Raw genomic sequence first — 25,209 nt, forward strand, 5'->3', positions numbered from 1 at the left:
CTACAGGCGGAAAAATCAGCAACGGTCAACGCCCTGAGGATGCAGAAGCCAATGGAAACAACTGCATTAAAGAAATGTAACGTGTATCCCTGGACATGTGGCCTGTAATTGAAAAAGTGTCATGAGGCTCTCTCCGTGGTAAATGATTCCGGAATAGTTCCCCATTCGGATCTCCGGAAGGCGACTGCCAAAGGGGCAGGTGACCATGAGAGGAAGACTGAATAACCAACGAAAGGATAACGTTCCGCGATTCGGGGCGTGGAATGTCAGAAGCTTGAACGTGGTAGGGAAGCTAGAAAATCTGAAAAGGGAAATGCAAAAGCTCAATCTAGATGTAGTAGGAGTCAGTGAACTGAAGTGGAAAGAAGACAAGGATTACTGGTCAGATGAGTATAGGATAATATCAACCGCAGCAGAAAATTGTATAGCGGGAGTAGGATTCGTTATGAATAGAAGGTAGGGCAGAGAGTGTGTTACTGTGAACAGTTCAGTGGCAGGGTTGTTATTACCAGAATCAAGAGAAAACCAACACCGAAAACGATAGTCAGGTATATATGCCGACGTCGCAAGCTGAAGATGAAGAGATGGAGGAAGTATATGAGAATATTGAAAGGGTAATACAGTATGTAAAGGGAGATGAAAATCTAATAGTCATGGGAGACTGGAATGCAGTTGTAGGGGAAGAAGTACAAGAAAAGTTTACAGGAGAATATGGGCTTGGGAAAAGGAATAAGAGAAGAGAAAGATTAATTGAGTTCTGTAATAAAATTCAGGTAGTTACAGCAACTACTCTGTTCAAGAATCACAAGAGGAGGAGGTATACTTGGAAAAGACCGAGTGACACAGGAAGATTTCAATTATACTACATCTCGGTCAGACAGATATTCCGAAATCAGATACTGGATTGTAAGGCGTACCCAGGAGCAGATACAGACTCAGATCACTATGTAACAGTGATGGTGAGTAGGATGAAATTCAAGAGACTAGCCAGGAAGAATCAATACGCAAAGAAGTGGAATACAGAGAAGTACTAAGGAATGACGAGACACGCTTGAAGTTCTTTAACGCTATAGTTGCGGCAGTAAGGAATGGCTCGGTAGGCAGAGGAATGGACATCTCCAAAAAGGGCAATCACGGAATTTGGAAAGAACAACATAGATATCAAAAAGGTAACTGTGAAGAAACCAGAACAGAAGAAATACTTCATATGATCGATGGAAGAAGGAAGTACAAAAATGCTCAGGGAAATTCAGGAATACAGAAATACAGGTCGCTGAGGAATGAAATAAATAGGAAGTGCAGGGAAGCTAAGACGAAATGCTTGCATGAAAAATGTGAAGAAATCGAAAAAGAAATGATTGTCGGAAGGACTGACTCAGCATACAGAAAAGTCAAAACAACCTTCGGTGACATTAAAAGCTAGGGTGGTAACAATAAGTGTGCAACGCGAATTCCACTGTTAAATGCAGAGGAGAGCGCGGATAGGTGGAAAGAGTACATTGAAGGCCTCTATCAGGGGGAAGATTTTTCTGATGTAATAGAAGAACAGGAGACGATTTAGAAGAGACAGGGGAGCCAATATTAGAATCGGAATTTAACAGAGCTTTGGATGACGTAATATCAAATAAGGCAGAAGGGATGGATAACATTCCATTAGAATTGCTAAAATCATTGTTGGAAGTGGCAACAACACGACTATTCACGTTGGTGTGTAGAATGTATGAATCTGGCGAAATAACAACTGACTCTTGGAAAAATGTCATCCACACAATTCAGAAGACTGCAAGAGCTGGCAAGTGCGAGAATTATTGCACAATCAGCTTATCAGCTCATGCATCCTAGTTGCTGAGTAGAATAATATACAGAAGAATGGAAAAAAAATTTGATGTGTTAGAAGACGATCAGTTTGCCCTTAGGAATGGTAAAGGCACCCGAGAGTCAGTTCTGACGTTGCTGTTGATAATAGAAGTAAAATTAAAGAAAAGTCAAGACCCGTTCATAGGATTTGTCGACCTGGAAAAAGCGTTCGACAGTGTAAAATGGTGGAAGATGTTCGAAATTCTGAGTAAAATATGGTTAAGCTATAGGGAGAGACGAGTAATGTACAATATGTACGAAAGCCAAGAGGAAATAATAAGAGTATACGATCAAGAACGAACCGCTCGAATTAGAAAGGGTGTAAGACAAGAATGTAGTCTTTCCAACCTACTGTTCAATCTGTGCATCGAGGGAGCGGTGATGGAAATAAAAAGAAGGTTAAGGAGTGAAATTAAAATGCAAGGTGAAAGGATATCAATGGTACGATTCGCTGATGATATTGCTGTCCTGAGTGAAAGTTATTAAAAATTACATGATATGCTGAATGGAATGTGTACAGGATATGGATTAAGAGTAAATCGAAGAAAGGCGAAAGTAAGGAAAAATAGCAGAAATTGGAAGTGCGAGAAATTTAAACATCAGGACTAATGGTCACGAGGTAGATGAAGTTACGGAATTCTGCTCTCTAGGCAGCAAAATAACCAATGACTGATGGAGCAAGGAGGACATCAAAAGCAGACTGGCACTGGCAAAAGGGGCATTCCTGGCCAAGAGAAGTCTGCTCGTATCAAACATAGTCCTTAATTTGATGAAGAAATTTCTGAGAATGTTCAATGTATGTCAGTGAAAAATGGACTGTGGAAAACCGGAACAGAAGAGAATCGAAGAATTTGAGATGTGGTGGTACAGACGAATGTTGAAAATTGAGAAGGTAAAGAAGGAGGAGGCTCTGCGCAGAAACTGCGAGGAAAGAATATATGGAACCACTGACAAGAAGAAAGGACTAGATGATAGGACATCTGTTACGACGTCAGGAAATAACTTCCATGGTACCAGAGGGAGCTGCAGAGGAAAAAAACTCTAGAGGAAGACAGAGATTGGAATACATCCAGGAAATAAATGAGGTCGTGGGTTGCAAGTGTTACTCAGTTGAAGAGGTTGGCTCAGGAGAGGCATTCGTGGCGGGCCGCATTGAACCAATTAGAAGACTGATGACCAAAAAAGAAAAACTATATCTTCTCAACCAAAGTTGCAGCATTATGTTAAGAGTGATAAACCACAGTGTTTATACGCAGCTGAATATCTGTACTTGGATAAGACAAACACTGTGGTCAGTTAAACGCAATACAGGAACGGACTAATGATAATCTGTGCGAATAAACTGAACAACTAAATGTAGCTATGAGGAAATGACGGATGATGTTTCACGGACATCCATTCTGGATTAATAGAAACAGGATAGACCAGAGAATTTTTGAACACATCAACGAGAAAAAATTTCCCTGGTGCAAGTGGTCAAAGTAATCAGAAATGATCAGAAAGATATAAAGAACATGAGGTTCTGAACATGGAACGTTTTGAAAGAAGATCTTAGATTCCCATCCGCATAGAAAATCATAAATGAAAGCTGGAGCAAAGTGGTCAGAAGTTAGGAGACAACGGTACTCTGATCGAATGAAAAATTATCGGAAAATTGGAAGTTGAACCAAATGTTGTCATTTACGTAGTCCATGAGGGTCACGAATCGAGTAAAAAGAATCAATGTTACATTTATAATGGGAATAATAATTATTATTATTATTTTTTGTATGTCCATCCTTTTAGCAGGACGTCTCTGGGACGACGGCCGTTTACTATCGTGACAAAAAATAAAAACACCTACAGCCGTCCTTATGATTTTATCTTATTTTGTCGCTACCAGTTTCGACGCTTCATTGCGTCACCTTCAGGCTGTTTCGATGCGGTACAGGTTGATACGATCTCCATGCATAACCCATCAGTTGCCAGCATTACTGGATTCGCAGTCTAAAGTTGATGGACAGTTGATGGTTGGAGTGCTGACACATTATCTGCGAGTCCAGTAATGTTGGCAACTGATGGAACTGATGGGTAATGCGCGGGGAACGTATCAACCTGTACCGCATCAAAACAGCCTGAAGATGACGCAGTGAAGCGTCGCAACTGGTAGCGACAAAATAAAATAAAATCATAAGTACAGATGTAGGTGTTTTTATTTTGTGTCACGGCATTGTTATTGTTGTTGCTATTATTATTAAAATTTTAGGCATCAGTGGTGCGTTAAAATTGAATCCTGGAACCCTGCCTGCCTTGAGAGTATGTAACCCTGAGTCTTCTGTAAGTTGCGAATGCTGAAATGACCTGAACCCTAGAGACGACCGTGCCGTAGCGGTACGGCCAAGTAAGTAGTCGCCTCCGCCTCCGATTCGCCCCCTGAATCGCAGAGAGCCGACCGCGCTCTGACCCTGTGGCGAATCCCAGTCCACGACTGGCCGGCCGCTCTCTCCGTTGCTCAGCGGCTTTTGCATTGATGCAGGCGTGTCGACTTCCTGCGACGGCGCGTGCGTCCTGCCGGCTGCACGGAATGCTGTTGAAAGTCGCAGCGCCGCCGGCGTCTTGCAGAGCTGCGCCGCTCGTGCTGGCGGTGGGAGCAACTGCCACAATGGCGAAACGTGTCCGGCGGGTTTCCTGGTCTGTTAGTCACCTAGGAGCTGCTCGCCTGCATGCCAGCCTCAGACAAAGGACACTGCACCACTGCACTAATGGCACTAGGGCTAAAACCGCTGTACTACTTGTTAGGTAATACGCAGTTTTGCGGCCTTACAGTCAGCAACCAAGACGATTACTACAAAAGAAATGCGCAACATATTTTTCAACAATCCAACTTTTGTTCTACCGGGTGATCAAAGAGTCAGTATAAACTTGAAAACTTAATAAACCACGGAATAATGTAGATAGAAAGGTAAAAATTGATACACATGCTTGGAATGACATGGGGTTTTATTAGGGAAAAAAAACAAAGTTCACAAAATGTCTGACAGATGGTGCGTCGTTTGGTGATGATCGTGTGCTGAGCCGCCACTATCGTCATGCTTGGCCTCCCAGGTCCCCAGACCTCAGCCCTTGCGATTATTGGCTTTGGGGTTACCTGAAGTGGCAAGTGTATCGTGATCGACCGACATCTCTAGGGATGCTGAAAGACAACATCCGACGCCAATGCCTCACCATAACTCCGGACATGCTTTACAGTGCTGTTCACAACATTATTGCTCGACTGCAGCTATTGTTGAGGAATGATGGTGTACATCTTGAGCATTTACTGTAAAGAACATCATCTTTGCTTTGTCTTACGTTGTTATACTGATTATTGCTATTCTGATCAGATGAAGCGCCATCTGTCGGACATTTTTTGAACTTCTGCAATTTTTTTGTTCTAATGAAACCCCATGTCATTCCAAGCATGTGTGTCAATTTGTACCTCTCTATCTTCTTTATTCCGTGATTTATTCAGTTTTCAAATTTATACTGACTTTTTGATCACCTGGTACATCTTTACTTTTGACAGAGCTAATATAAATGTTCTTCCCGCTTGTACTAAAATTTGCACTGAGGTGACAGACGTCATGGGACACTTCCTAATATCGTGCCGGACCTCCTTTTGCCCGGCGTAGTGCAGCAACTGGACGTGGTAAGGACTCATCAAGTCGCTAGAAGCCCTCTGCAGAAATACTGAATCGTACTGTCTCTATAACCGTTCATAATAGCGAAAGTATACGAACTAACTTTTCGATTATATACCATAAATGTTCGATGGTATTCAGGGCGGGCGATTTTGGTGGCCAAATCGTTCGTTCGAACTGTCTGCAATGTTCTTCAACTCAGTCTGGAACAATTGTGGCCTGATGACATGACACATTATCATCCATAAAAATTACATCGTTGTTTGGGAACATGAAATCCATGAATGGCTGCAAGTGGCCTCCAAGTAGTCGAACATAACCATTCCCAGCCAATGATCGGTCCAGGTGGACCAGAGGAGCCAGTCCATTCCGAATAAACACAGTCCATAGCATTATGAAGCCACCACCAGCTTGCACGATGCATCGTTGACAAGTTGGGTCCATGGCTTCGTTGGTCTGCGCCACACTCGAACATCAGCTCTTACCAACTAAAATCGCATCTGACCAGGCCTCGGTTGTCCAGTCGTCTAGGGTCCAGCCGATATGGTCGCGAGCCCAGGAGAGCCATTGCAGGCGATGTCGTGCTGTTAGCAAAGGCACTTCCAGTGGTCACCTGCTGCCATACCCCATTAATGCCAAATTTCGCCACACTGTCCTAACGCATACGTACGTCGTTCGTCCCACATTGATTTCTGCGGTTATTTCACGCAGTGTGGTTTGTCTGTTAGGGCCGAGAACTCTACGCAAACGCCGATGCTGTTGGTCGGTAAATGAAAGCCGTCGGCCACTGCGTTGGTCGTGATGAGAGGTAATGCCTGAAAATTGGTATTCTCGGCACACTCTTGACGCAGTGGATCGCGGAATATTGAATTCCCTAGTGATTTTCGAAATGGAACTTCCCCTGCATCCAGCTGCAATTGCCAATTCCCGTTCAAAGTTTGTTAATTCCCATCGTGCGGCAATAATCACCTGAGTAGAAATGACAGCTCCGCCAATACACTGCCCTTTTATACTTGCGTACACGATACTACCGCCATCTGCATTAATATTGCTCTCACGTGACCGTTGTCAGCTCAGTGTATTTCATCTTGTTTCCGCAAGTCGCTCTGGTGTAGGCCTCTGTCAAGATCGCCGCTGCTCTTGATGTTTGTCTCAAGCAACGCGCTTTATTGAGTTCCTGTGTTGTCAGAAGGAGACAGTCATAAACATTCGCAAGAGACTGAAGAAGATGTAGGGGGATGCGGCTCTTGATCGCGGTACAGGTAGTCGTTGGGCAAGCAGCTTATCGTGCCAAAGGGGTCACGCCAACACTTCGGACCTCTGGAGATGTAGCAAAGCGAGCACTGCGCAGATTCTTGAAATGTGCAGCGTATTCGCAATGTGGCTCACAAACACATGCCAGTGAACTAACGTCAAAACGAGTGGCAATAGAAGAAGCGAGTTATGCAGAATATCGAAACAGTTGAAGCTGAGAAAAGTTTGCGCCATGTGGTTTCCAAGAACGTTGAAGGATGCCCTCAAAGGAACGCGGGAGATAGTGTGCGGTAAGTTTTTCGTACTGTACGAAAATTCTAGAGATGACTTCCGTGCTGGAATTGTGACTGGAGTTGAAACCTTGAAAATTATCATGTTGTGACGGGAATTTGGATACTGTTTCCCCTAAATGAGAGCCTAGCATGATAACTACCAATCTGTCTCGCTCACTCCATATGAAATGCGTCTCAAAAGGAAGAGCAAAGTGTCTAGAATAGATCACAGAAGATACAAATCCAATATGTATTATGAGAACCACACACTTATATTCCAGTCGCAAGCCCGAGATATATCAAAATCGGCGAGGAAGGACAATAAAAGTGTTATTCGTCTGGTGTAGGTGATGGCACCTTCTGGAGGCATCGGCTTGGGATAGAAAGGAAAAACGACCCGCAGCTACTGAGAAGAATAAATATGTATGGCACTATCCCAACGAAAATGAAGACGAAAAGGATTTAACAGAAGTGAGTTCTGGTTGGCACACTCCACAGTTAGTATGGGTCTCATATCTGTTGTAAAACGAAAGAAATAAAAGGTTTTCGCATTCCTTATCGTTATGTTACCTTCGCGTTAAACTGGTATGGTAGGATACCGGTGGTATCCATGCATGAACGTATTTTGTTGCATGTGACTGATTTGTGAGATAAACCTGATGATCGATCGTGTATGTTGTGTAAATAATTAACATCAATAAAGTGCAGCCTCAGAAAGTCCTCACACTTCCCATAAAGTAAAAAAAAAGTTTAGGGGAGCAAATCCTGGCAGAAAAAAAGTTCGCCATGGAGACTGTTTGGAAAAAATTGATAGTCAACCTACATAAAAATCATGTTGCTTTCAGTAGCTTCGGAAATGGAGGCGGTATCTTTTCTGACATTCTGTGTGTGGGACAGTGTATAGCTCTGCTGACCATAAGTGACTGTCAGCAACGCTGTTGTCCTCCAATAAATCGATATTTCTACCAAAATGCTGGCTTTACTTCCTGTTTGTCAGCGGTAAGCGTAATTGGCACACACACACTACAAATGATCTCTCTCCACCAAACGACACAGTAAAATATTCAAGTAACACGACGTAATTTCGATGTAACAGGTAAATAAATATTACTGATAATAGCTGTTAAGCAACTAAACTAAAATATAGCTGTGACGGTTTCTTTTATAATGAAATTACAATGAAATCCAGAGCTTTAGCTGCTTACAGGCGTAGGTGGGAGAAAAAATGGTTCAAATGGCTCTGAGCACCATGGGACTCAACTGCTGTGGTCATCAGTCCCCGAGAACTTAGAACTACTTAAACCTAACTAACCTAAGGACATCACATACACCCATGCCCGAGGCAGGATTCGAACCTGCGACCGTTGCAACAGCGCGGCTCCGGACTGGAGCGCATAGAACCGCACGGCCACCGCGGCCACCTAGGTGGGAGAAAAAATTCTGTGTGATATTCAACATCTGGCACTTCAAAACTACTTGAAAAACATGAAATTATTTCTGCTCTATTTTAACTACACTCCTGGAAATGGAAAAAAGAACACATTGACACCGGTGTGTCAGACCCACCATACTTGCTCCGGACACTGCGAGAGGGCTGTACAAGCAATGATCAGACGCACGGCACAGCGGACACACCAGGAACCGCGGTGTTGGCCGTCGAATGGCGCTAGCTGCGCAGCATTTGTGCACCGCCGCCGTCAGTGTCAGCCAGTTTGCCCTGGCATACGGAGCTCCATCGCAGTCTTTAACACTGGTAGCATGCCGCGACAGCATGGACGTGAACCGTATGTGCAGTTGACGGACTTTGAGCGAGGGCGTATAGTGGGCATGCGGGAGGCCGGGTGGACGTACCGCCGAATTGCTCAACACGTGGGGCGTGAGGTCTCCACAGTACATCGATGTTGTCGCCAGTGGTCGGCGGAAGGTGCACGTGCCCGTTGACCAGGGACCGGACCGCAGCGACGCACGGATGCACGCCAAGACCGTAGGATCCTACGCAGTGCCGTAGGGGACCGCACCGCCACTTCCCAGCAAATTAGGGACACTGTTGCTCCTGGGGTATCGGCGAGGACCATTCGCAACCGTCTCCATGAAGCTGGGCTACGGTCCCGCACACCGTTAGGCCGTCTTCCGCTCACGCCCCAACATCGTGCAGCCCGCCTCCAGTGGTGTCGCGACAGGCGTGAATGGAGGGACGAATGGAGACGTGTCGTCTTCAGCGATGAGAGTCGCTTCTGCCTTGGTGCCAATGATGGTCGTATGCGTGTTTGGTGCCGTGCAGGTGAGCGCCACAATCAGGACTGCATACGACCGAGGCACACAGGGCCAACACCCGGCATCATGGTGTGGGGAGCGATCTCCTACACTGGCCGTACACCACTGGTGATCGTCGAGGGGACACTGAATAGTGCACGGTACATCCAAACCGTCATCGAACCCATCGTTCTACCATTCCTCGACCGGCAAGGGAACTTGCTGTTCCAACAGGACAATGCACGTCCGCATGTATCCCGTGCCACCCAACGTGCTCTAGAAGGTGTAAGTCAACTACCCTGGCCAGCAAGATCTCCGGATCTGTCCCCCATTGAGCATGTTTGGGACTGGATGAAGCGTCGTCTCACGCGGTCTGCACGTCCAGCACGAACGCTGGTCCAACTGAGGCGCCAGGTGGAAATGGCATGGCAAGCCGTTCCACAGGACTACATCCAGCATCTCTACGATCGTCTCCATGGGAGAATAGCAGCCTGCATTGCTGCGAAAGGTGGATATACACTGTACTAGTGCCGACATTGTGCATGCTCTGTTGCCTGTGTCTATGTGCCTGTGGTTCTGTCAGTGTGATCATGTGATGTATCTGACCCCAGGAATATGTCAATAAAGTTTCCCCTTCCTCGGACAATGAATTCACGGTGTTCTTATTTCAATTTCCAGGAGTGTATTCTAGACCGCTTAGAAGTTAAGACAAAGGTACAGTCTTTTTCTTTTTATCTTCCCAGAACTTCTTCATGTTTTGGCTGATGGCCTGCCTCTGTTCATTTGACACCACCCTCCTAGATTGTGAATTTCATTCTTGGACAGGAAATTTTACAGTATTGGTAAATATCCTAAAACTTTCCCGGTTGTGCATGGTGTTTTCTGCGATGTTAAGTTTTCTCAGGTCCTTTCTTGTCTCTTACCCCCATCCCATGGTGTTATTTAATTCGGAAATGAAGTTTGAAAAATTTTCTTCGTTAGCCTGTTGTCATTCATTCTGTACCTATGACCGTAAAATTTTAATCTCCTCTTTCTTATTGTGTCTGTGATTACTTCTGTTTTTCTATATAAATCTTCATTTCTCCTTGTCGTCCAGTTGTCAACCTTTGCTATTTTGTGATCTTAAAATTTTTCTGAGTATTTTCTTTCGTTCTTTTCCCGTTCTCCTTGTTCACCTCTTTTATTTAGTGCTAGGCATTCGGATCCGTAAAGTGCTTCCGGTTTAATTACTGTTGCGTAGTGTTTAATTTTTGCCTTAAATGATACTGATCCTTTATTATATCGGTTTTGGGTGAGGTTGTATGCTAATTCCATTTTTTTCTATATTTCCTTACTTGTGCTGTTATCTGACCCATTTGATTGTACCCATTCCCCCCAATATTAAATTTGTCAACTCTTTTGATGCTTCCGTATTGCGATTGTGTATGTTTTTCTCTGTTGTGTTTATGTTCAATGTATTCCGCTTTGTCATATGATGTTAGTGACCCAGTTTTAGCTGCAGTTTTGTGAAGTATTTCTGTCATTATCTTTGCATCTATCTTGTCTTTAGAAATTACTGCAATATCGTCAGCGAAGGCGAGACATTATTCCTCAAATCTTCCTTTTCCTTGTCCTAGATGGATTCCTTCGATGTTTCTCTCTTGTAGTTCTTTATGCCACTCTCTAATGACCTTGTCTAAGACCAGATTGAAGAGTATCGGTGAGAGCCCGTCGCCCTGCCGAACACCTTTGTTAATTCTGAAGGATTCAGAAACTTCTCCTAGAAATTGAATCTTTGAAGGTGTGTCTTTGAGTGTCTTTTAGACTAATTGTCTGGTGGTTTTGTCGATACCTGCTTCTTCCAGTCATGGAAATACTGTCCGCCTGTCTACAGATCGTATGCTTTTTTGAAATCATTGATTGTAACGATTGTGTTAAAGTTTCGCAATATCCTGATCCTGAATATAGTTTTCAAATTAAAAATTTGCTCTGGGCATGATCTATTTTTTCTGACCACTGCTTGGTACTCACCAACTGTTTGTTCTGCTTGATCTTCCATCTTATTCAGTGGAACTTTGGACATAATTTTGTAGGTGACTGGAAGTAGAGATATGCCTCGGTAATTGTTGGTGTCTGTCCTGTCACCCTTCATGTATAGCGGATGGATTTTTGCTTGTTTCCAGTCGTCCGGTTTTCTTTTGTTCTCCCAGCAATATTTAATAGCCTCATAAATGGTTTCAGCTGCCCGCTTCCCTCCCGGTTTCCAGATCTCAGCTAATATGCCGTCTTCACCTGGCGCTCTGTTGGTTTTCAGCAGCCCAACGTATTGTTCAATTTGATGCAGCGATGGTAATTTCCAACTTGGGTTTTCTTTTGACGCTGTCTGAAAATTAGTCATTGTGTTGGTTCCTCGCAGTTTAGGAGACTTTTGAAATACACTCCTGGAAATGGAAAAAAGAACACATTGACACCGGTGTGTCAGACCCACCATACTTGCCCCGGACACTGCGAGAGGGCTGTACAAGCAATGATCACACGCACGGCACAGCGGACACACCAAGAACCGCGGTGTTGGCCGTCGAATGGCGCTAGCTGCGCAGCATTTGTGCACCGCCGCCGTCAGTGTCAGCCACTTTGCCGTGGCATACGGAGCTCCATCGCAGTCTTTAACACTGGTAGCATGCCGCGACAGCGTGGACGTGAACCGTATGTGCAGTTGACGGACTTTGAGCGAGGGCGTATAGTGGGCATGCGGGAGGCCGGGTGGACGTACCGCCGAATTGCTCAACACGTGGGGCGTGAGGTCTCCACAGTACATCGATGTTGTCGCCAGTGGTCGGCGGAAGGTGCACGTGCCCGTCGACCTGGGACCGAACCGCAGCGACGCACGGATGCACGCCAAGACCGTAGGATCCTACGCAGCGCCGTAGGGGACCGCACCGCCACTTCCCAGCAAATTAGGGACACTGTTGCTCCTGGGGTATCGGCGAGGACCATTCGCAACCGTCTCCATGAAGCTGGGCTACGGTCCCGCACACCGTTAGGCCGTCTTCCGCTCACGCCCCAACATCGTGCAGCCCACCTCCAGTGGTGTCGCGACAGGCGTGAATGGAGGGACGAATGGAGACGTGTCGTCTTCAGCGATGAGAGTCGCTTCTGCCTTGGTGCCAATGATGGTCGTATGCGTGTTTGGCGCCGTGCAGGTGAGCGCCACAATCAGGACTGCATACGACCGAGGCACACAGGGCCAACACCCGGCATCATGGTGTGGGGAGCGATCTCCTACACTGGCCGTACACCACTGGTGATCGTCGAGGGGACACTGAATAGTGCACGGTACATCCAAACCGTCATCGAACCCATCGTTCTACCATTCCTCGACCGGCAAGGGAACTTGCTGTTCCAACAGGACAATGCACGTCCGCATGTATCCCGTGCCACCCAACGTGCTCTAGAAGGTGTAAGTCAACTACCCTGGCCAGCAAGATCTCCGGATCTGTCCCCCATTGAGCATGTTTGGGACTGGATGAAGCGTCGTCTCACGCGGTCTGCACGTCCAGCACGAACGCTGGTCCAACTGAGGCGCCAGGTGGAAATGGCATGGCAAGCCGTTCCACAGGACTACATCCAGCATCTCTACGATCGTCTCCATGGGAGAATAGCAGCCTGCATTGCTGCGAAAGGTGGATATACACTGTACTAGTGCCGACATTGTGCATGCTCTGTTGCCTGTGTCTATGTGCCTGTGGTTCTGTCAGTGTGATCATGTGATGTATCTGACCCCAGGAATGTGTTAATAAAGTTTCCCCTTCCTGGGACAATGAATTCACGGTGTTCTTATTTCAATTTCCAGGAGTGTATTTTGCTGGTAACTCACAATTGGCTTTGTAGTTGGTAATCAGTTTGCCTGTTGAGTCTTTGAAGTGTAGGCTCATTGGCTTGTAACCTGTTCGTTCTTCTTTGAAAACTTTATAGAAATCCAAGTGTTGTTCTGTCTGAAATTTGTATCTGCTTCCTCTAATCGTTTTTTTGTCATGTTTCCGTGTCTGTGTACGAATAATTTTTGATGTCTATATTCTGATCTCAGTGAATTTGTTCCAGTTTCTTTCCTTTTTCCAGGAGTTCCATTTTTTCCAAGCAGTTAGTCTATGCTCTGTCGCTTCGTCACGTATCTTATTCCACCACGTATGTTTCCTCATTCTTCGTAGTTTCTCTAGTTCTTTCACCGTTTCTATCATTGCTTCTCCGAATTCATCCTAGTTCTCATCTTCCTTGCATGAAGATTTTTTAAGTAATTCGTTCCCGTTCTCTCACTGAAATTTTGTATCAATTCTATGGACTTCTTAAATTTTGGGGTTTGGTCTTTTAGGTTGAAATTTGACTTTGATTTGGTTGCCACATGATCCAGTTGAGATGAGCCTAACTCTGTGTTGAGAGGAGACCAGGTCTTCTTTCTCCTTGGTAATTTCCTGAAAAAGGTTGACATTAGTTTTAAGTCAAATAGTCTGTAGATGTTGACGAGCCTTTCTCCATTCTTATTGGTTCGTTTTCGTGCAAGAAAATTTCCTACTATTGCCTCGTATTTCTCTTCTCTGCGGAGTCGTTTTACGTGGTGTTTTAGTATTTTTTATGTCTCGTTTTCTAATATCCCCCAAAACTGTTCGAGTTCTTCGGTTTTTTTTTCTGTTGCTGTTGGTAAGCGCATGTGCATTCATGACAGTATAGCCCTTGTTTGCTGATCCAAACGAGAGAAGTGATATTCGCTCCGATGGTGCCGCGAAATTCGCTACGGATTCTGTTATATTCCATTTGACCATGAAAGCTGTTCCAAGCATAGTGACTTCCTGTTTATTGTTTATGGCCGGTTTCCTTTGTAGATCCTGTAGCCCTCTAATTCAAATGCGTTCTCATCACCGAATCTGTTTCCCGGGAGTACTAGTATGAATGTTGCGTCTGTTTAACACATATCCGTCAATTGTTTTAGTTTCGCAGTCTTTAGTAAAGTGTTGATGTTCAATGTGCCTAGCAGGTGTTTCTTCTTAGGCCGTATGTGAAAAGTTCCTGGAAGCTCCGACTCGTCCTAACATGTTGTTGAAGGCTCGCCAGAATCCGACGGCCTAGTTGCATCACTGCTTCCAGCGATGAATGGTTGTTTGCCTCCTGGAGTACTTCAGTGTTTATCATAATGTCTTTGTTGAAAGTAAATTAGGAAAGGGTGCTAGCTCCTTCATTGGATGTTACATCTGTGATCGAACTGCCAAATGGGTCTTAACAGAGAGCCCATTGTGAGAACATACGCCTTTCGTAGCCGACCACTTTGGTAATGGACGCTACTGATTTTTGCAGCCGCCAGCAACATGTAGAGAGATGGCTGAGCACGCAGCTGCTTGTTGCAAGTCAGACGCGACGTGAATTGATGTTCTGCTTTGTGGGTTGCCTCTTCCGCTAGATCCGCCGTACTGAGGTCCATCCTCTCCGCCTTTACTATCGTTGAGGTATCACTGTCAGGAGAAAGTGACTCGTCCGCCTTCCTTCCCGTTGAGATTAATAATCTTCATTCGCCTCAGAAGCCGTTCATCTTCTTCATATCAACTCCCACGTTGCCGACTAATTGGCTTCCTCTCTCTTCTTACCAAGCGACCAGCTATCACAAATAGAAACTGCCCCACATTGGTCGTCTGGATTCTTAAGTACTGAGCCCCCGCCACGTCTAGCCGTAGTCCTTGGGGAGGGGTTAGCTATCTGTACAAAGTACACTACTGGCCATTAAAATTACACCAAGAAGAAATGCAGATGATAAATGGGTATTCATTGGACAAATATATTGTACCAGAACTGACACATGATTGCATTTTCACGCAATTTGGTTGCATAGATCCTGAGAAATCAGTACCCAGAACAACCACCTCTGGCCGTAATAACGGACTTGATACGCCTAGGCATTGAGTCAAACAGATCTTCGATGGTGTGTACAGGTACAGCTGCCCATGCAGCTTCAACACGATACCACAGTTCATCAAGAGTAGTGACTGATGTATTGTGATGAAGCAGTTGCTCGGCCACCATTGACCAGACGTTTTCAATTGGTGAGAGATCTGGAGAATGTGCTGGCCAGGGCAGCAGTCGAACATTTTCTGTATCCAGAAAGGCCCGTACAGGACCTGCAACATGCGGTCGTGCATTATTCTGCTGAAATGTACGGTTTCGCAGGGATCGAATGAAGGGTAGAGCCACGGGTCGTAACACATCTGAAATGCAACGTCCACTGTTCAAAGTGACGTCAATGCGAACAAGAGGTGACCGAGGTGTGTAACCAATGGCACCTCATACCATCACACCAGGTGATACAGTATGGCTTCCAATGTGCGTTCACTGCAATGTCGCCAAACACGGATGCGATCATCATGATGCTGTAAACAGAACCTGGATTCATCCGATAAAATGACGTTTTGCCATTCGTGCACCCAGGTTCGTCGTTGAGTACACCATCGCAGGCGCTCATGTCTGTGATGCAGCCTCAAGGGTAACCGCAGCCATGGTCTCCGAGCTGATAGTCCATGCTGCTCCAAACGTCGTCGAACTGTTATGCAGATGGTTATTGTGTTGCAAACGACCCCATCTGTTGACTCAGGGATCGAGACGTGGCTGCACGATCCGTTCCAGCCATGCGGATAAGATGCCTGTCATCTCGACTGCTAGTGATACGAGGCCGTTGGGATCCAGCACGGCGTTCCGTATTACCCTCCTGAACCCACCGATTCCATACTCTGCTAACAGTCATTGGATCTCGACCAACGCGAGCAGCAATGTCGCGATACGATAAACCGCAATCGCGACAGGCTACAATCCCACCTTTATCAAAGTCGGAAACGTGATGGTACGCATTTCTCCTTCTTACACGAGGCATCACAACAACGTTTCACCAGGCAACGCCGGTCAACTGCTGTTTGTGTATGAGAAATCGGTTGGAAACTTTCCTCATGTCAGCACGTTGTAGGTGTCGCCACCGTCGCGAACCTTGTATGAATGCTCTGAAAAGCTAATCATTTGCATATCACAGCATCTTCTTCCTGTCGGTTAAATTTCGCGTCTGTAGCATGTCATCTTGGTGGTGTAGCAAACTTAATGGACAGTAGTGTAATAAAATATACTATTCTGTGTCGATGTTTGTCGAATACTATTGTAAACTTCGCAGTCAAGTACTTCGCTCTCTACAAATTTAGACTGATTACATTACATAACCTCTTTACTCTTTTTCTATCTTTCATTCTGATTCTACTTCAGTATATAGGTTGGGTCAGGAGGAAAGCATGGCAATGGCTGGGTTACTGTTGCTCTAATACGTGGTCCTAAAGAAGAAAAACTACCAGGACTCGAATTATTTTACAGTCGTGAGGTCATCACCTATCGCACGTTTCAGATTTGTGAAGTGTACAACAGAGACATGGGAAAGTCGTATTACATGTCCACCATGCCGTTGGTTATCAGGACCAGGAATTATCGCAAAATAAATGAATTCGAATCTGTGTCAGTATGGGTCAAAGGTGCTGACAACTGTAAAATAATTAAACGCTTGGGTGATCTCACACATTACTATACAGGGTGAAAAGTATTTAAACCGACAATCTCACGGCGGTTGTAGGGGACATCAAAACAAATATTTTTCCCTAATGTCATTTTCTCCTATTAGGAGTATTTAAACCGGTAGAAGAAGATTTCTCTGGCGGCTAATTAATTAAACCAACGAACACTCTTCCATTTTTTATGACCAAGACACAACACATTAACACAACCCATTTTCAATTACAGTAGATTTTCAAAAATGCCTCCACTGACACGTAAACAAAGGTTACACCGTCGGATCATGTTCTGTCTGATACGGGCAAAAACCCCAGGAGTATCCTGAATTATTCCTGCTGCTGCTACTATCCGGGCAACCAGATCCTCTTCTCATGCAACAATGTTGCGCATCTCTCCCCACACAAAAAAGTCCAGAGGGGACATATCTGGGGATCGAGCAGGCAGTGGTACAGGACCACCTCTGCCAATCCACTTTTCTGGGAACCGTCGGTCCGGGAATCGACGCACACGACGACTGAAATGTGGCGGCGTCCCGACGTGTTGGAACCACATGCGTTGTCTTGTAGGGAGCGGGACGTCTTCCAGCAATTCTGGCAATGCTCTGGCGAGAAAATAGTAATAGTGCCTGCCATTTAATGGCCTAGGTAGCAGATACGGCCCACTTAAACAGTCCCCAACAACACCAACCCATGCATTAACAAAGAACCGCACTTGATGAGCGCTAGTAACTGTGGCATGTGGGTTATCCTCACTCAAAACATGCGAATTGTGCATGTTGAAGTCTCCATCACTCCCGAACATTGCTTCATCGGTAAACAACACAGAGGATGGAAATGTAGGATGCATTTCACACTGCTCCAGATACCACTGCGAAAACTGTGCTCTGGGTGGATAATTAACTGGTTACAGGTTGTGGGCACGCTGTAAGTGAAATGGACGTAACAGTTGCTCTCGAAGGACTGTTCTTACATTCGTCTGATTCGTCCCCTTGTTACGTGCAATTGCATGAATCCTGATTGAAGGATCCCGCTCCACATGCTGCGGGAAATCTTCCTCAAATTTCAGCGTTCTTACCGTGCGACGGCGTCCCTGTCCAGGTAATCTGCTAAATGACCCGGTCTCACGCAGACGTTGGTACACTGCAGCAAAGGTCGTATGATGCGGGATACGGCGATTAGGATATTGTTGTTGATAAACCCGATGTGCAGCTCGTCCGTTGTGGTGAGCTACATAGTACGGACCTACCATATCAGTGGACTCACCCCATGTGTAGCGTTCCATCAGTAAACAGAGAAAATGCACTACTACACTGGTGGACAGCAGTTGCCTACAACTGAAGAGCGTAATACGCCCTCTAACAACTGAAGATCGTAATACGGCCTCTAACAACTGAAGAGCGTAATACGGCCTCCACCGGTTTAAATAATCCTCATAGGAAAAAATGACATTAGGGAAAAATATTTGTTTTGATGTCCCCCTACAGCTTCCCAGAGTTTGTCGGCTTAAATACTTTTCACCCTGTAGAAATTGAAATAAAGTTCCCTTCCTTCCACCTGTCCTATATCCTTATCTGTATTACATAAAAAGAGACTACAGATTGATCTTGCCAAAAGCCGAGACCGAGCGAGATGGCGCAGTGGTTAGACACTGGACTCGCATTCGGGAGGACGACGGTTCAATCCCGCGTCCGGCCACCCTGATTTAGGTTTTCCGTGATTTCCCTAAATCGCTCCAGGCAAATGCCGGGATGGTTCCTTTCAAAGGGCACGGCCGACTTCCTTCCCCGTCCTTCCCTAATCCGATGAGACCGATGACCTCGCTGTCTGGTCTCTTTCCTCAAACCAACCAAAAGCCGAGAAGCGATTATTTTTAGTGTTGTAGCTCTCAGGGGCACCCTGGGATGCTCTCTGAGTGAGGTACCTCTGGGAATCTCTGTGAGTCGCGGCTCATGATTTGTTGCGCAACACTGAGCCGTATGAAAGGAGGGGCGATAGGGGAGGTTGGTGGCGCTTTGAGGACTGTTAGTATTAGTGATTCTGAACAAAAAACTTTATATCGACATATGCCATATTTCAATAGTTTCCGAGATAGAACACATTTAATATCTCTTCTGCACGTTTCTCTTGAATAACCCGAAACCCGCATCCTTCAGCGAAAACAGTCCAATGCAAAATTAAACTACATTAAATTTCTTATAAAAAAGGTGCTATTTTTTTCTGTAGGGCTAATAGTCGGCTCGAAGATATTTAAAATCTCCCGCAACGCGCATGCGGTGTAGGTTAGGCAGTTTTGTAGGCCAATTTGAGGTAGTTTTCCGTATCAAATTGTTCGCCTCAACTTCCCCTGCACTACTGTGATACGTTGTAAACAATGACAGTGCATGAATAATAAAATATAAAATAAATAACAATGAACATTAGACGTGTTCTATCTCGGAAGCCATTCGGAATAGGGTGTATGTCCATCTGAAGCAGGGCCGGCCACGGCGTGTCAAATGGTTCAAATGGCTCTGAGCACTGTGGGACTTAACATCTGTGGTCATCAGTCCCCTAGAACTTAGAACTACTTAAACCTAACTAACCTAAGGACAGCACACACATCCATGCCCGAGGCAGGATTAGAACCTGCGACCGTAGCGGTCACGCGGTTCCAGACTGAAGCGCCTAGAACCGCACGGCCACACTACGGCGTGTCAGACTTCACGCGTGGAACACATTCGGGCCACGGGCGGGCCAAGCCCCGCCTTGTCACTCGGCTCTACTCGGTTCTTCTCGGCAGTATCCGGAACAGCGCGACATTTCATTATCATGGCGGTGCGGCATTTTCTTGTCGTCACAAGTCTCTTCAGTTCGGCATAATGGTGCTGTCAGCGCTATTTAATCTTCGCTATATGTTCATGTAGGAAGGACGTTCACTGGTCCAGTAGCAGATTGCACGAAGGAGGCAGTCTAACCATCTGTCGTCGGAATCCTTTAAAATGAATGGGAATGACAGAAGAGAGTGGTGAGAATTCTCAGTTCGCATAAGTGACAGGTAGTGCATATTTACTATGAAACGACATTACAATACCACTCAGAAAGAATTTAAAGATGTAGTTGGCAATGAAAGAGATTACAAAGATTGACAGATGGAAGTAATTGTATTGTACATCAAAAAGCACTTTGTGCTAAATTTTCAGGCCTGGAGCTCGTGGAGAAATTGGTGGTACGAATAGTACAATTTCTGAAGTCACGCACATTATTCCATTGTCAGTTGCAACAGTGTTCAGTGGAAATGAACGAAGAGTATGGAGAACTGGAGTGTAGGAAAAAATATTAAAACATCCGGAAAGGAGTGCAGACTTACATTTTAAGTGGACTCGATTGCACACTAGGCACAGAAAGACATTGAAAGGTAAATTCTTTCTGATTTGCGGGGGATGCATTCAAAATGAAAATCACGTTATTTTCCAGCAGTTTATACCAGATAAAAATTATATTATGTCTTCAGTGCGCCAAAAATAATTAAATAATACTGAAAATTTGTTTTGTTTGTGGCCTACGTTGTTGAAAAATGTGAAATATAAAATCAAATCGTATGCATCTTGGCCGCTCCTGATCTGGAGATTTTTGTTCAGAATTACTAACACTATCAGCCCTCAAAAAATGTTCCTTTTCCTCGTTACTCCCCTGTATGTAAAGTTAATTCTTCTAATTGGTGTACAAAGTTTTCAATAGCTGAACTGTGTTTTCTTGTCACTACTGCGTTTCGCGAAAGGAGGAGGAGAAGAAATACCCGAGGATAATGTAGCCTCGCTGACGCTTCAACAAAAGAATGCGGCCGTCACTTCACCAAGGGAAACTGAACGATCTTGATAAAGGGAGTAAAATGCAGAATAAAATTCGGTATTATGGAGTTCTGTGCTGGAAATCAACCGCTCGATGGTTTCTAACATGCGGAAATGTCAAGAATCACAGAGGGATGCTACTGGTTGAGTAGGAGTTAGATAGCCACTTAGGGGAAGAAACACGGTCAATACAGTCAACAGTACACTCCCATACCAAGTTTATTTTATCAGAGCATGCACATGTATTTTATTTCACACACACAACACGTAAAATATGTCTATGAACTGTATACTCGGTCAGTTTCTGTCGGTTTAAAACTCAGACGATTCCTTAAAATTTTGGTCTCTTCTTAATATAGTCCTGAAGAACAAATCCCAGTGCGATATATTCAGCATATACTTAACACAGTTCAAAGTTCTTATCAAAAATTCTCTTTTATGGAACACAATTCAGAGTTCTTATCAAAAATTCTCTTTTATAAAACTTTCATGCACCAGCAGTTCAAATTCACGAACATAATCTTTTATTAATTCTCGGTTTTAACCCGGATGGAACCCGCATTATCACTGTACAGGGTGTACATAAAGTCGGGGAACACTTTCAATTATTTATTGCACAAGAACTAAACATTGTACAGATGTCATACATATTGAATTTGAAGAGAAACTCCGAATGTTTTTTTTATTTTTTCCAAACATTCAATATGGGAACCATGAGTGACCCAGCAACGTCAATACGGTAATCGAATTCTTACCATACCCGTCCCAGCTTGGCATCGTCTACAGTGGCAGTCGCTTCCCGTGTTCTCTCCCGGAGCTCTGCTACATCACGTGGTAGAGGCGGTACATACACCAGATCTTTAATGTGCCCCTACAGAAAAAAGTCCGCACGGGGTGAGATCTGGTGATCGGGGAGACCATTTCGTGAAACAGGTATCTCTTTCTGTAGCACGGCCGCTCCATCGATGCGGCAGCTGTGTGTTCAGGTACCCAGGCGTGGTGTCACCGCCAGACACCACACTTGCTAGGTGGTAGTTTTAAATCGGCCGCGGTCCATTAGTACATGTCGGACCCGCGTGTCGCCACTGTGTGATCGCAGACCGAGCGCCACCACAAGGCAGGTCTCGAGATACGGACTACCACTCGCCCCAGTTGTACGGACGACGTAGCTAGCGATGGACGCTGTCGAAGCCTCGCTCATTTGCAGAGTAGATAGTTAGAATAGCCTTCAGCTAAGTCAATGGCTACGACCTAGCAAGGCGCCATTAGTAACACTGCATGTATCTAAAGAGTCTCACTTGTATCGCCACAATCTCCAGATGTACCAAAAGGATGGATTAAAGTTAAGTATTACAGAAGCTACGTACTTTTCTTTATAGCATTCATTACGTATCCTGTTTCAGACCTCAAGCCCATCTGCGTGAGCGTAGCGCGTGCCTTTCGGCTTCCTCTCATTGTGTCTAGGCTGTCTTGTCTAGACACAACACCCAGGAACTTCACGATGGAAACGGCGTGGAGCCCCATCCTGCTGAAAGATGAATGGAGAGTCCAACTGCATTTGAATCCTCAGCCGTTGCTGCAACATGTCCAAGTAGGAATATCCAGTGGCGGTGCTCTCGGCGAAGAAGAATGGCCCGTACAGTTTTCGACGTGACTAGGCACAGAAAACATTAACCTTTGAGGAATCACGCTCAAATTCAATGCATTCGCGTGGATCCTTTGTAACACAGATTCGACAATTATGCCTGTTCACTTTCCCATTAGTGTGAAAAGTGGCTTCGTCGCTAAAAATTAAGCGATCAACAATGCAATCCCCATCCTCATTCAATTGTTGCAACTGCGAACAAAACTCAAAACGCTTGTCTTTGTCGTCGTCATTGAGCTTCTGCACTAGCTCCAATTTGAATGGTTTCATATACAGCTCTGTTGCAGGACTTTCCACACTGTCATTGGAGCCATTTCGAGCTCATGGGATGCACGACGCACCGATTTCTTTGGACTCCTTATCAATGTCTCTCGTACGCGTTCCACATTCACTTCACTCGCACTGGGACGTCCGCTTCTCTTTGCCGAACGCAAGCTACGCAGCGTAACGAATTTGTTGTGCCAGTGGTAAATGGCCTCCTTTGTTGCTGGCTTCTTACCATACTTGGTTGTAAACATCCGCTGAACAACTGTAGCTCACCTGTTTTTGTCGAACTCCGACACGCAGAAAGTTCACTCCGCACTTGAACTCGTCATGTTTGTGACTAGTGCTGACTATCAACAAATTACCAAAGTACACTGTGGCGGTATACATGAAAACAGACTTTCAGGGTTTCTCTTAAAAGGGACATATGTGTGATATCTGTACATTGTTTGGTTTTTGTGCAATAAATAATTAAAGTGTTCCCGGACTTTATGTACACTCTGTAATATGGCGTACAAAATTACTATTCCAGAGCCTCCACGTCGTCACCATTTAGCCAAGAGCAACAAAAGGGACTCTGTGGAACCACTTACCACTTCCGAAACTGGTTACGATCCTAGCGCAAATCCGTTATTAAAATTTCTCATAATCAAATTAAAATGTTTACGTATTGTGTCTGCAGTGCGCGTCGTCCTCTCGAAACGAAAGCTCACATTCTTATGTTTCAATACCAAAAACTCATTAATCTTGACAACATTTTGCACAGATAAAATGTATTCGCAACTAGCCCACCGTGATACCGTACTCATAGAATAAGATTTTCAGATTATGTTATAAAGACACCCTAGACAATATTTGCAACTGTGAAAAGCAGAATATAATTCTACTGTTTGCCGCAAAACATACTGGAGATGGACAAAAATGTGGAAACATCGTGAGAAATACGTGCTTAAACATAAATGCAGATATTAGGCAAGCCTGTAGGTCGCGCTGTTGTATTTGACCACGAACGGCACCTGTGTGTTGTGCTCAATATACTCTGCAAGTGCCACACGTGGCTAGGGCAGTGTTCTGTGTAGTTCTCTGAGTGCCGTATGTCGGAGCTAAAGGAACTCTAACGCAAAAAATTATTGTTTCTCGGGTGGCGGGTGCTTCCATAACCAAGTTAGCCGAAGTGTTTGGCGTTTCAAGTGGCACCGTGTCGAGGAAAGCGAAAAACATCAGCTGTTAAGTAACAACTCGGACAAAAGTGTGTACTGGGTGATCTTGACCGACGTTCGTTGAAGAAGATTGTGACGAAAAATAAGAGAACGACACCTACAAAAATCTCAGCAGAACTGAAAGTTGCAATCGCTAACCCTATCAGCAGCAAAACTACATGAAGGTTGAAACTTCCTGGCAGATTAAAACTGTGGGCCGGACCGAGACTCGAACTCGGGACCTTTGCCTTTCGCGGGCAAGTGCTCTACCAACTGAGCTACCCAAGCACGACTCACGCCCCGTCCTCACAGCTTTACTTCTGCCAGTACCTCGTCTCCTACCTTCCAAACTTAACAGAAGTTCTCCTGCGAAAGATGAATGGACAGTCCGACTGCATTTGAGGCATCAGACGTTGCTGCAACATGTCCAAGTAGGAATATCCAGTGACGGTGCTCTCGGCAAAGAAGAATAGCCCGCAGTATCCTTTCTTTCAGGAGTGCTAGTTCTGCAAGGTTCGCAGGAGAGCTTCTGTAAAGTTTGGAATGTAGGAGACGAGGTACTGGGAGAAGTAAAGCTGTGAGGACGGGGCGTGAGTCGTGCTTGGGTAGCTCAGTTGGTAGAGCACTTGCCCGCGAAAGGCAAAGGTCCCGAGTTCGAGTCTCGGTCCGGCGCACAGTTTTAATCTGCCAGGAAGTTTCATATCAGCGCACTCTCCGCTGTAGAGCGAAAATCTCATTCTACATGAAGGTTGTTCAACAGGCTGGGAACATGCAGAGGGAGCTGGTATTCGATGTCTACCCATGAGTGATGCAAATATCTGTAATAGGAAAACGTCGTTCCGATGCTATAGAAAGTGGATTGTGGAGCAATGGAAGAAATACACTGGTCTTGTTTAATACTGTTTCCAACTTCTGGCCGAGTTTAAGTCCCAAGAGTGACAAACGGCCAAGTTTCGGTGAAGATTTGAGCAGCTACATCGTGGTATTCTATCGGCACGACGATTACTCTGCAACGTATCATTACTGCCAAGGATTTGTGACCATTTTGGCTGATCAGCTCCATCCGATGGCACAGCGTTTGTTGCCCAATAGCGATGCTGTGTTTCAAGACTACAGGACCCCTGTTCACACAAGTCGTATCGTTTTTCTGAGCACAAGGATGACGATTCGCATCACCCGTAGCCACCATAGTCGCCAAGTCTCAACATTGTTGAACCTTTGGAGAGAAAGGTGCTTGATCGCTATCCACATCCATCATCGTTATCTGAATTATTTTTGAAGGAAGAATGGTATAATATTTCCTTGAAATCCGTACAGCGCCTGTATTTACCCATTCCGAGACGACTGGAAATGTATTATACCATGCCTGTGGCCATAATCATGTTGTACAAATGGAGAAGATGTCTTAATTATTGACGAC

General features: G+C 45.1%; 1 non-coding gene across 1 annotated transcript; it reads left to right on the forward strand.

Annotated features, from left to right (window-relative positions):
* Window positions 1-24,388: 24,388 nt before the first annotated feature.
* Trnas-cga lies at window positions 24,389-24,463 on the forward strand. Its single transcript has one exon. It is a non-coding gene; the product is annotated as a tRNA-Ser (tRNA).
* The last annotated feature ends 746 nt before the right edge of the window (window positions 24,464-25,209 follow it).

Source organism: Schistocerca americana, chromosome 1 (assembly GCF_021461395.2).
Source record: "Schistocerca americana isolate TAMUIC-IGC-003095 chromosome 1, iqSchAmer2.1, whole genome shotgun sequence".
NCBI lineage: Eukaryota > Metazoa > Arthropoda > Insecta > Orthoptera > Acrididae > Schistocerca > Schistocerca americana.